A 12561-nucleotide genomic window follows, 5' to 3' on the forward strand; every position below is an offset into this window, starting at 1 on the left:
ACGCGATACGGAGAAAAGTGTGTGAGCATGAAGTGGAGAATCTTGAGATCCATGGAAGCATGTGTCGCTTATACAATGATTTGTAAAAAAGCCCAAGCCATTGCTTATATTATCTGTGGGACATGAAGCATCCTCTATCAGCAGCCAGAGCAGGGCAGAAGCTTTGTTCCCTGGGTCCAGGTAATTCCACATAACTGTTAGCATCTCCATAGCTGTGAACTCGTGGATCCTTTTCACCAGAAAGTACATGGTATTACCATTAGCATTTTACGGAGGAGTCCTTGGAAAATCGGGGTGAGGTGCTGACATAACTTAGCATAATTTCACAGTGGATCCGTGCTGGAAGGAGGGATGCTGGCTTGGATTTGAGCCCTTTGAGGAATCTCCCGTCTCAGCTGTGCTGCTGCCAGGTTGCAGCTAGAGGAGAAGAAATTGTAAACAGAAGACATGCTGTTCCTTACTGTCCGGTCTGTCTCCAGGAATCAGATTGCTAAGGAGCAGCAGAGCTGCAGGGCCTTTAAAGGGTGCTTCAAGATGAGGTGAGTTGCTTCCTGGTACATTCACAGCATGACGTCAAACGGAACGCGTACATCCTTAACCCTTATCAGCTTCGATGTGATGGCACTTCAGAGCAATGAACGGGAACCAGGGATCCCGCCCTTGTGGCATTTCAGCCCCTTCTGTCTGGCTTCCTCTCCAACTGCTCATACTTGGTCCACTTTATCATATTATATCATTTTTACAAGAACTCGTGGTGACAGCAGGCCAAAAACAGAACTCGAAATGACGGCTTTGTTCTCTTCTCTAGCGGCTATTGGGGGCATTCAGATGCTGTGTTCCCGCTGGATGAAATGTACTGTGGACTTCATCCTTAGCCCTGCCCACCTCTGTATGTGAATACACACACCTCTGCAGGATCTCCATGTCCACCGCATGGAGATCCACACAATCTCTACAAGGTCGCCAAGCTTGCTCCTTTTTATGTACACACACTCTTCTTCATGACACAACTTAGGGCCATGGGGTTCTCTGTCCTTCCTGATTCAGGAAAGAGAAAACACTTAAGAAAACCGAATGGCACTAAACCCCTAGCCGAACTACAAATGAAAAGTTTGACCTTAGATATGCTACTTTTTGACCCCAAGCCTTACTTGTTCTCTTGTCAAGCTGTGAACATTTGTACTAAACAGCTTTTAATCTCCTCTACAGTTCTGTGAAGTTCCTGTAAGCAAAATAAACTTTGTGTCCCAAGGGCAGGAGGAATAGTCATCTGAGACCTGAAGATGGAGCGTTCTTGCTTTTGTTCTCCTACAGCTGGACGTAATTAATTGCAAATAAAATGTGGTCTCCAGCCCAGCTCTTGGGCTGTAACACACTTAGATGGTATTTCCATGAACCCTGCAAGATTTACTGCTTATAGAATTACAGACAGTTGGGTTAGCCAGGTCCAGACTCAAGGATGGATTGAAGAGTGCTTAGGGAGGCCGGTACCCACCTGGGGAAACACGGCATGAATTTGTAACAAAGGGTTGGAAGTTTCCATTGTTAGTGCCATAATTACACCTGTAAGGAATGACCCATAAGCCAAACATGAAGGCATGAATTGTAATTTTACCAGTAACTGAATAAAAATCTTGAATTTTCAATAGCTTGTTAGTAATGTTAGTAAGAATAGACTCGGGTATTTACTCCATCATTCTAGGTGTAATTTTATCTCCCGTCCCACAGAGAGGGCTTGTAAATGTGCCTAGGCATGTGACATCAGGGCTGCTTATGACCAAACAAAGGTATACAGTATATTCTGATCACAGTTTCTCCTTCTCCATCTCCTCCTCACCTCCCCACCCATGCACCCCATGCCTCTTTCTCTCTATCTTTAGAAAACATTAAATTAAAAAAGGATAATTAAAAAAACCTAAAAAGCTCAGGAAACACACACACACACACACAAAGGCAAAATTAAAAGGCAAAAGGCAAATTAAAAAAGGATAATTAAAAAAACCTAAAAAGCTCAGGAAACACACACACACACACACACACACACACACCATGAAACCACAAAATAGGAAACCATAAATAATTTACAAGCAAAAAAGCAGTAAGACAGTAAGATAAAAAAAAATGCTTCTAACAGAGCAATAATGACAACAAAAATTTACGAAAACACCACTGAGTTTTGCGTTGGCCATCTTCTGCTGGGCATAGAGCCTACCTTTAAGTGTGGTTCCTATACCCACTGAGAATCCATTTGAGAAAACCAATTTTCTCTTTGCAAGCAGTTGTCAATAGGAGAGAGCTTTTTGCTTCCTCCCCCCTCAGCACAGGAACCCATCTGGCTTGGACCTGTGCCAGCCTTGTGCATGCTGCCACAGTCTCTGTGCGCTCATATGTTTATCAGTCCTGAAAGACCTTGTTTCCCTGGAGTCATCTATCCCCACTGGCTCTTACAACCTTACTACCTCCACTTCTGCATAGCTCCCTGAACCCTGAGGGAAGGAGTTTTATGTGAAGGTCCCATTTAAGACCGAGGATTCTAAAGTCTCTCCGTCTCTGCGCATTGTCTATTGCAGGTCTCTGTATTTGTTCTCTTCTACAGCAAGAGAAAGCTTCTCTGATGATGGCTGAACAAGGTGCTGATGACCACAGCAGAGTGTCATTAGGAGTCATAAGTAGTATTTGGTTTTCTCCTAGGTCTGTGGCCTGTCCAGCCTTACACACTGAGTAGTGTCAGGTAGGGGTTCCATTTTGAGGAGCGGTCCTTCATCCAATCAGGTCACATGGTGGTTGGTTGTTCCCACAATGTGTGGGCCACTGTTGCATCAGTGTTTCATGCAGGTCGTCAACACTGCAGATTATTGCTGCTGGGTTGGTGGTTGCCCTTATACTCTGATAGTGTGCCAAGCACCATCCGGTACCATGGATACTTGCTAGTCAGGGTAAAGGCTCTAGGTAGGCTCCAGCTCAACTGCTGTGTGTTCAGTGAGACATGTAAGTATTATCTTCAACAACAGAACCTTACCATTAATTTGTGGGGCAGAAATGAAAAGCCTCGGCGATAGCTCAAGTGGTTTGGTGGTTTTCACAGGGTTCCTCTGGCCAACAACTCAATTAAATGCAACCCATTCTTGGTCTTGGGGGTTTTACTTGTCTCCTCCATTACTGGTGACTCAATTTATATTTCTTTCATAATTGCATATATTTTGAGAAGCTTCAATGTGGTAGGTTTCCACATGACCCCTCAAGTGGCCCTTGGTGTTCCTCCACAATTACAATTCTTTCCTGCCATTTTGTTGTTGTTGTTGTGATACTACACTGTACCATTCTCCCAGCCCCTGCCTATATCCAGGAATGGAGTAGTGCTTGGTGTTTCCAGGCCTGCTGAGTGTCCAGTCAGGTCCTAATGCTATGGCCCTTCAAGCAGTTCTTCCTGTTGTGGTGATCTCTGTCTTAGATCTCTGTCTTAGTTAGTGCTATGAAGAGACACCATGGCCAAGGCAACTCTTCCAAATGAAAACATTTAATTGAGGCTGCCTTCCAGTTTCAGAAGTTTAGTCCATTATCATCATGGTCCAGGCAGACATGGAGAAGGAGCTGAGAGTTCTACATCTTGATCCGTAGGCGACAGAAGAAGATCCAAAATTACAGTTATGAAGTAGCAATGAAATAGTTTTGTTTGGAGGTTGTGGTGGTCTGAATAGGAATGGCCTCCATAGATTCACGTATTTCAATGCTTGGCCCATACAGAGTGGCACTATTAGGAGGTGTGGCCTTGTTGGAGGAAATGTGTCATTTGTGTGTGGGGGAGTGTTTTGAGGTCTCGACATGCTCAGGCTACAGAACATGCATGTCCCACCACAGCAACCCTTCCCACCATAACACACAGGAAATGCACCATGTGATTCCCCTTAATGGCTTCTCTGGTCCAGATCTCAGCATCCTGCTGGAGGCTGTTGAGCTTTTCTGATGTTAGCTTCTTCTCCAGCTCCCTGGAGATCAGTGCCCTTATGCCATTTATGAATTTTTTGTTTTGTTTTGTTTCATTTTAAATAACCTAAACAGAATAGTATCACTCCTGTGCTCAAAGCCCTCTGTAGCTTACCACAGCACTGGGAGAAAACCTGGAGTCTTCACAACAGCACTTTGGGCTCCATGAAATAAAAAGCTAAAAAGATACTAAAGCTCTTAACCACACACACACACACACACACACACACACACACACACACTATTAGGCACATGTGACTATTCATGGAAGGTTTGCTCAGGATTTCAGTAGTTATATTAAACTTCTGTGAACTCTAACACAGTAATAACAGGAAAAATCCCCCAAATTCTTGGAAATTAAACAATGCTCATTAAAAAAAAAAGTCGTGTGTGTCAAAGAGGAAGCCTCAAAGGAGATCAGTATTCAAAACTAAATAGACTGTCCTTTTCTCTTTTGTTTCTCACAGGAATTGCTACAGAGTTGGTGCAATTGCTTCTTTGTGAGTTTGGCATTCCTGAACTGACCTCTGAAGAGAGTTCTCTTTTTGATACTTTTTAAACTACAAATTTGATTTCTTAAGCAGATATAATATTATTCAGGCTGCCTATTTCACTGGCTGAATTTTGCTTTAATTTTCTAATGTTCCTAGTTTTAAGTAAATGTTTCACATTTTCTAACTTGTTAATTCTATGTGAAAATAATTGTTGATAACAATTTTCTTATTTTTTATTTTATATTGTGTATGTATATATGATGAGTGTGATGTGTGTGTGTGTGTATGAGTGTGTGTGCATGTATGTGTGTGTGTTCGGGCAGATGCCACATGTGTGTGGCACCTGAAAAGAACAGATGAAGGAGGACACCAGGTCACTGAAATAGGCAGCTGTGAGCCACCTCTTGTGGGAACTGGAAATTAAAGCTCAGGTCCTTTGGAAGAACCACAGGCACTTTTCAGCACGGTGCCATATTTCCAACCCAAGGCTTCCCTTTCCTAAGGTGCTGAATGAAAACCGGTGTTTTGACCATCTCCAGTTCACTGCATCAGGGGAAGAGACTGATGGTAAGTGAATGGCAGATGAGGACCAAACAAACACACAAGTGGATGAGATCCATTTTAGCTCACCAGTTCCAGAAGTTCCCAGTAGGGGGCGCAGGCACTGAGCGCCACAGAACAGAATTGTGCCCAGGAGTAGAGGATTGGAGGAACCATGGGAATGAAGTTTGCAGTAAGAGGGGGATGTGTACAGGGGAGGGGTAGTTTGTGGCTGGGAAACTTAAGCCCATTAGACTTTGGACTGGATTGAGAGCAACTCATCCAGCCTCTGCAGGCATTAGCCTGTCTGGAGCCTAACGGATGAGTGGAAGTAGGCAGGTTTCATAGAAATTTTGGTTAGACTTTTGGAGCCCGGTTCAGCTCACAGATGCCATATTAGCTTTGGGAATGGAGAAACAATCATAACCTAGGTTAGCCTGGGTAGCCAGGATCACCGAGTACAGGAATTCGTGTGTTTCTAAGGTGCTAATTTTAATGCAATATTAAAAGAGAAGGTCAGTAGAGGCTGTCAAGTCTGTTTCTTCATAGTGTAGGTTCTATGAAGAGTGTTTGGAGTTTTATGTGAAAAAAACTGCCTTAGTTTATACCCAACACATTAGTTAAAGGGATCACGACTAAAATAGTTATTCACTATGTTAATTCTATCATAAAGGGCATAAGGGAGAATGAAACATTATTCCCTTCTTATTAACCATGGCCAATACTCCTTTGTGTCTTTGCTTTGCTTGACAACCCCTACTCTCACTTGTTTGTTAGTAAAGAAGTATTTATTACAAAAGAGCACTCTATAGGTCTCCAAGATAATTCCAAAGTATGTCAATGGAAGGTGTTAAATAGTGCATTATAGGCTCACTTAGGGGAGCAAATCCCATGAAGTGTTTGGTATTGCGGTATACATATTGCAGAATGGCTAATCGTGCTGAATATACCTTCCATGGCTCATGCTGAGGCATCTGCTTTGTGGCTCTGCTTTTCTCTACCTGGTCCCTCAGCTTCTCCTGGATATTCTCTGTCTGTCCCTTTCCCCTGTGAACATAGGATAAAAACTGCTTTCCTTTAAGAGGTTAACTTGTGTTTCATTTTCTCTTATAAACCGCTTCTTGATGTTTTAATAGTTGTCCTCAGTAAATTTAACAGTAGATGCAGACAAAATTGTCTCCTTATACCAAGCCCTACAGCTTTGTTTTAGAAATTCACTTATAGAATATAATTGTAGCTAATGCCACATATCATTTAATATGAAAATTGTGTAAAATCGCCGGCAAAATTGTTCATGTGTTAAATAATGAACATAGAGATAACAGGAATTTACTGTCGCTAGTGTAATTTAGGACTTGGAACAGTTTGAACTTTTATATTCTCCCCATTAAAGATTAGAGACTTGCCTAGCAGCGTGATAAACCTAGAGAGTATTCTACTTAATAGCAGTGAAGAGTCCAAAATTATTATTTTTTTTTAGAAAAATCATGTGGTACTCTAAAGCCACAAGTAGTATATATTACTATTTTATAACTTATAGAACTTACCCAAACGTAACCCATGTCAGAAGACAGTATTGTCTATCTTGGCAGAACAGTGGAAACCAATCATGGCCCGAGCATTAGAATATCCTGCAACAAATGAGAGCAGGAAGGAATGACTCCTTGAGGTGCTAAGGGAGTCCTGGAGGTGGGGTGGGTGTCGGAAGGCAGACACAGCCCTGTGAATCACTATGTCTCGTCTCAGGACCTTGAGAGATCTTTGTGGTTTCCTATTTTTTCCCAGGAACTTGGCATTGACCTCCACATTGTCCGAGGGAGTCTCAAGTCCCTAGCCACAAGGCAGGATGAGAACATCCTGTCTACAGTAGCAAGGCCTATTGACCTCCCTCAGATGAGGGAAGATAAGATAATGGCCCCTCGGAGCTAAGAGGGTTCTCTATCCAAAGTCGCACAGAGGAAACTTCCAGTAGGAGGGGATTTTCTGGACACTTCCCAGTGGATATGGAGCTGGGAAGCAGTGGGAGTCTTCAGATAAGGTCTCTGTGCCAGTGGCCAACTTGATCAATGTTAGATCTCTTCTTTCTGACTTTTAACTTTTACCAAGGTGATGTGACATGTGGGAGGCAGGGAAAAGATCAGTGTCCCGACATGGCACATAGGGGCCTTAGCATTGGTCACTTTTTGCCTGAGTTCATATGGTTATGACATCCCGAAGGGACATGAGGTCCTCTCAGGGATACAAAGAAACACAGACATGACTCCACCTCTGAGAAGCTTCTCTTCCCAGAGTGTCACATGCAGGCTGGCTCAGACAAGAACTCAGTAGTCGCAAGGAATGTACACTAAAAGCAGAACGACGGAAAACCGCTGATTCTGTCTCTGAACAGATACAAGACTGTTGATTATTCCTCTGTATAGACGTTAGTCAGAACTGTCCTAGAAAACATATGGTCTTCTGGAGTCATAACGAAAGACGTCTGCCCTCCTGGGCCAGGCTGAGCCTTCTGCTGATGCCTTTCCTGCTACTCCGAGGTCCCCGTCAGCATACTCACTGCATTATAGGGAGCGTGCTTAAATGCCATGCCACATTTAATGCAAAATTCAATGGGATCCGAAATGTGCTCTTTCTCCCAGGTCCGGGTGTGTAGCTGAAGTTCAACAATGATCTGTTGGATAATTATAACATTAACCACGAGCAACAGCCACATGCATCCACGATTACAGCCCCAGTTCTCCTTTGGTTCTCTCTCCCTTCCCCCACCTGACTTCATTCCTACACACATACACCACTCCTGAACAGAGGCATTTATGTTTAACCAAATATGTGGGCTCTCTCTGACTCAGTCAGGTTGATACACAAACTTAGTCACCACATTAATCCGTACATGCAGTGAAATATTGCCAAAGAACAAAACCAGTCCATTATGCTTGGTCAAAAGCAACTGTATTACATTATCCTTTGAACACAGTGCATTCTTTATTAAAGATGAGTTTTTTTTCTGTTAAGATTTTTCATGTACTTTATTCTCTCCATTAGACCTCATTATGTTTTTCTAATAGTTACCAAATGTCATATATATGCTATATATAATACATATATGTGCATATGTGTGTATGCATGTATGTATAATCAGCTCTGAGCATGAATTGCTAAAAGTATTCTCTGATAAACATTTATGTATTCTACCAGTTTTTCAGGGTACAGAGCATTGCAGTGTTCCCATATGCTTTGTCTCTGTCTCTTTTTTCTACAGAGTCTTTGATAATTATTTTTTAATATTTAGTTCTATTTTTACTTTGGTGGGTGTTTGAAGGGGGGCGGTGAGCATGTGGACTCCACAGTGTATCTGTGGAGGTCAGAGGACAACTTGGAAGAGCTGATCTTCTCTTTCTACCACCTGGGAACCAGTGGTCACACTCGGATTGTCCTTAAGAGGTGGGCTTAGAGGGTTCCATAGATCAGCAGGAACTTGCCAAAACAGGCCACTGCAGTATCTTGGTCTCTGCCTACTTCCTGGCTTCAGAGGTGAGCGCTTGCCCTAACTCACCCTCGTGCTGTGATACACTGTCCTTTCTAGAGGCCAAATATTATGTGGATGGCTGACATTGGGGCCGAGTCTCTAGAAGCATGAGCTGAAAAAAGCCTCTTACTTCATCAGTAGTTGCTGTCAAGTATTTTCTCATAGTGATAGGTAGCTGACTAATATAGGAAAGTAAGCAAGGATGTGACAAATCTTAGAACTGGCTTGGACTTAGGAGCATGCATTAGCAGTTCTATCCATGGCACTGTGTGTGAAAAATAGGCATATTTTAGAAAGCTCAGACATGGTATGCCTGGTTTGCAAATGGTCCCCAGATGGGAATGTTGGCATGCGAGGTCAGCCTTCACGCTTCACAGTAGAGGCATTCCGTCTGGCATATATTTCAGTGATGTGTTGTCTGATGAGGTCTAGAGATGAGGGATGCTCTGGCCAGACTGCCTCATGCATGGCCTGTAGTGGGTGTAAATGTCACCAAGATGTACAGAGAAGACATCAGTGATCTCGCTACCCAAGCTTGGCTTGAGGACTCTGACTCACGAGAGCTCTTATCTTTATAATGTCATCTTTTCCTTTGGCTGGTTCTCTGCATCTATCTTCTTGTTATACATAAATCATAAATAATTCCTCCTCCTTTAACTCTGAAGCTAGTTAAAGTGCCATCGGATTCCTCCCTAGATCTGGGAGTCCTTTGCCTCCAGCTAAAGGCTCAATGCCCACCCCCACTTTCCTAGGGTCCCATATACCTCAGGATGGGGAGCACCGCAGAGAGGAATGACTGCACTAGTTTGACCCACAGTTAGGTTTCTTGGATCAAATTCTTTCATGGTTATGGGAAACCATTCTTAGCCTGAAACTTAGCTTAGGGGACAGAACTGGTTTGCTGTGTATCCACTAAGCCGCATCCTTTAGGAATGGAGTTCTCTGTCCACGGGTCTTCAAGCATGCCCACTCCCACCCCATGCCAGGACCCTCTAGCCTTTCTGCAATCTTTGCTGATACTGGCTGTGGGCCTGTCCATATCACAAGTCTTGCCTGCACTCAGGTACCCTGTTTATCTTTTCTTCTGTGGGGAGGGGTGACTAGTGTGTCCCCTGACTCCCCTACACTCTCACCCAACTCTTACAGGGAGAGAAGTTTCACGGAGGAAGCTTGTCAGGTTCCAGCAAGCACACCGTGTTCTCCCCATCTGTACTTGCTGCTGCCATCAGCTCTAAACCATAGGAGGAAGAATGATACTTGACTGATCCTTGGGTGGCAAGAATATGAAACCATAATGATTGTTAAGACCAGTCTCTCCATGGTTGTCTGAGAACAACATTTGAGATGTGAGTCTTTCTTTAGTTGGCCATTGATGTATTTTTCTATATCTTCATTCTCTTTTCCTTTAAACACTATTGAAATTTTGGAAATGTTATTTCTTCTAAAAAGAAGAATATTTATTCATTTAAAGAGATGAAAATGAAGGATACATCAAGAAAAAATCTCCAACTATTTCCTTGCATTTATACACATGCACTATTCATATTTTGACACATTGATTCAAGTTTTATTTTCTATGAAGCTACAATGTATCGTTTATACAAATGGCAAGAATCTATGCATAACATTTGCGAGACAGTTTTCTTTAATAATACTCACTAGACATTTTTACACCGACTTCCACCATATAAATACGTGCCACTAAAAACAATTACTCTGTTCTGCAGAGTCCCTCACTTATCTAAGCTGTAGTATGACACATTGCCTTTGCTCCTTTGTCAAATACCATCAGCTCTTTTTCTTTTCATTTAGTATTTACATCAACTTCCAGAAGACAGTCTCCTGACATATTAGGATAATATAATCAATTACATGGCCTGCTTCTGATGGGACATTGCCAAGATCACTACAGTGGAAGATTGCCCGCCCTGCAGCTGCCCCTCGTTCTCTGTTCACTCTTGTGGGAGGAAAATGGCCTGTGCACGAAGATGAGCACTAGGGAAGTCAGAAAAGTTAAACACATAGCTGACCTCTTCAACAGAATGAGGTACATAGCTGCTCTTCCTGGAATGTCAGGAAGTTTTACAACCTGGGGGTCTTTGCTGTCCGATGAGACAGGCTTTGCCATATCTCCCAATTCATGTTTTTAAAAAACTCATTCTTGACATTTCCCCCTAAATCTTGAGCATTGATTTTAGACCATAAACCTATTTTTATGAATGATGTCACTTGTGCTTTGCCACAGCCAAAGTGACTTCCGTGTTATCTTAGGGCCAGGACAATGCTGACACCCACAGGCATCATGTTTACCTCAGTCAAGATCCCTAGGGTCTAAACCTTGGCCACTATCTATGTGTCCATAGTACCCACTCTTGTGAAAGAAGCCAGATATACTTTGTAAAGAATCTCAATGTAAACATGTCTTAAATTGTTGTGCACTCAGGGCTGAGTTAATTGTTATCTGAATACCCTTTGTTCCCCCCAAATTGTGTTAAATATCATCTGTGCTTAAATATGTGCTTAAAATGATCTGGGCCAGACTCTGGAAATCCTGGTCTAGCGCTGGTTACAATCAAATTGGGCTGAGCCAAGTTTCACTTTTAGCTCACGGTGACGTTTTCCCCCTGCCTGCTGTCAAGCTTGCGGGGGACTCGCCACACCCCCTCCCACTCCTGTGCACATCACAGGTTTGCCATTCCTCTTAGAGAGAAACCTGGAATATTTTTTTTTCTGACTTCATGGGTTCCACACAGTTAGATCCTGCCTGCCTGGGCCTTGGCATGAGCTCTTTAGCCATGTACATTCTGACCCCCCCACCCCACTAAGGGTGAGTAGTAGCCTGTCTCCATCACAGGCCATTGCTCTGAAAATCTGCACAGCTTCATTTTCTCTCTTTTCCCAGGTTCAGCGGGACATCGTTCTGCATGGCTGGGTGATTATGTCCTTTATCTACCTAGGTTTAATCAACCCGAGGACAGGGTTAGGGGTCATTCTGCCCTTTGATAACCCTGTACCTGTCACATGGTTAGCAAACAATACACACTCATGAAATAATTGCATCAATCAATGGTAGGTTTTATAGGACCTGAGGTACCTGGTACCTGTTCCATTTGTGACCACTATTAACTGCTCCCCTGACCAACAGACCTGGGGGTGGTGGGGATTGTTCCACACTGAGGTGTCTAGGCCAGTCACTAAAGTCAGCTACATGACTTGCCATGTGCTGTTTTGTGTATGCCACTTGTTAGATGCCTACTGTAATCTTGTGAATTAGGTTCTATTTTTAATCCATTTTTCTCAGCTAGAAACTGAGGAACAGAACGATCGAATACGTTTCCCCAGAAGACAGAGCAGTGCTGTGGTTTGAATTCTACCTCGAGAGCCCGCACACCACGCCACCTATTTCCCTTCAGAAATGAGACAGAATAAAATAAGGGAAAAATACGATAAAATTTTGTGTTTAAAAAGCTACAATATAAATTATTTATAAAATGGATTTCTTCATAGATATATATTTTATGGGATTTTTACAAGGTTATTTCCTTAACAATAAAAGCCTGTGCACAAATATTTTATTGTTTCTGGGAACAACTTCTCATGTGCCTTGTGCTCTTAGCCTTTAGAGGATGAGTTGGCTGCTTTCTGGGGTTGTCTGGGTGCTGGGTGAAAAGTGTTTCTCTTTGCTTTCTTCCTTTGCCCAGTAGCGTAATTGCACTTTTCAGATCCTCTATGTTGAATCTCTAATTTCTAATCAGGTTACTGTTTGATTGTTTTTGTTTTTCCCTTTAATACTTGAGTCATCTTTCTCAGACAGTCTTCTAATATGTTAGGCTATGTGCCACATACACATTTAAGTGATGATGTTTTTAGCTGTGTTTCTTGTGGCTTGTAGACTTCTGTAATGTCTTTAAACCTCTGCCAACATCAGTTTGACTGTGAGACCAGGACACCAAATTGAGTCCCAGAGTCCTAGTGTTTTCAAAACACCTGTCCTTCACTGCTTTGGGAAGTCAGGGCAGG

The 12561-nt window shown here is 42.8% G+C and overlaps 1 long non-coding RNA gene across 1 annotated transcript; it reads left to right on the forward strand.

Annotated features, from left to right (window-relative positions):
• The first annotated feature begins 4920 nt into the window (after positions 1-4920).
• On the forward strand, positions 4921-12076 carry LOC132652106 (uncharacterized). The gene is made up of 3 exons (XR_009589594.1): positions 4921-5045; positions 9688-9887; positions 10354-12076. It is a non-coding gene; the product is annotated as an uncharacterized LOC132652106 (long non-coding RNA).
• Positions 12077-12561: the final 485 nt, after the last annotated feature.

Source organism: Meriones unguiculatus, chromosome 2 (assembly GCF_030254825.1).
Source record: "Meriones unguiculatus strain TT.TT164.6M chromosome 2, Bangor_MerUng_6.1, whole genome shotgun sequence".
NCBI classification, from domain to species: domain Eukaryota; kingdom Metazoa; phylum Chordata; class Mammalia; order Rodentia; family Muridae; genus Meriones; species Meriones unguiculatus.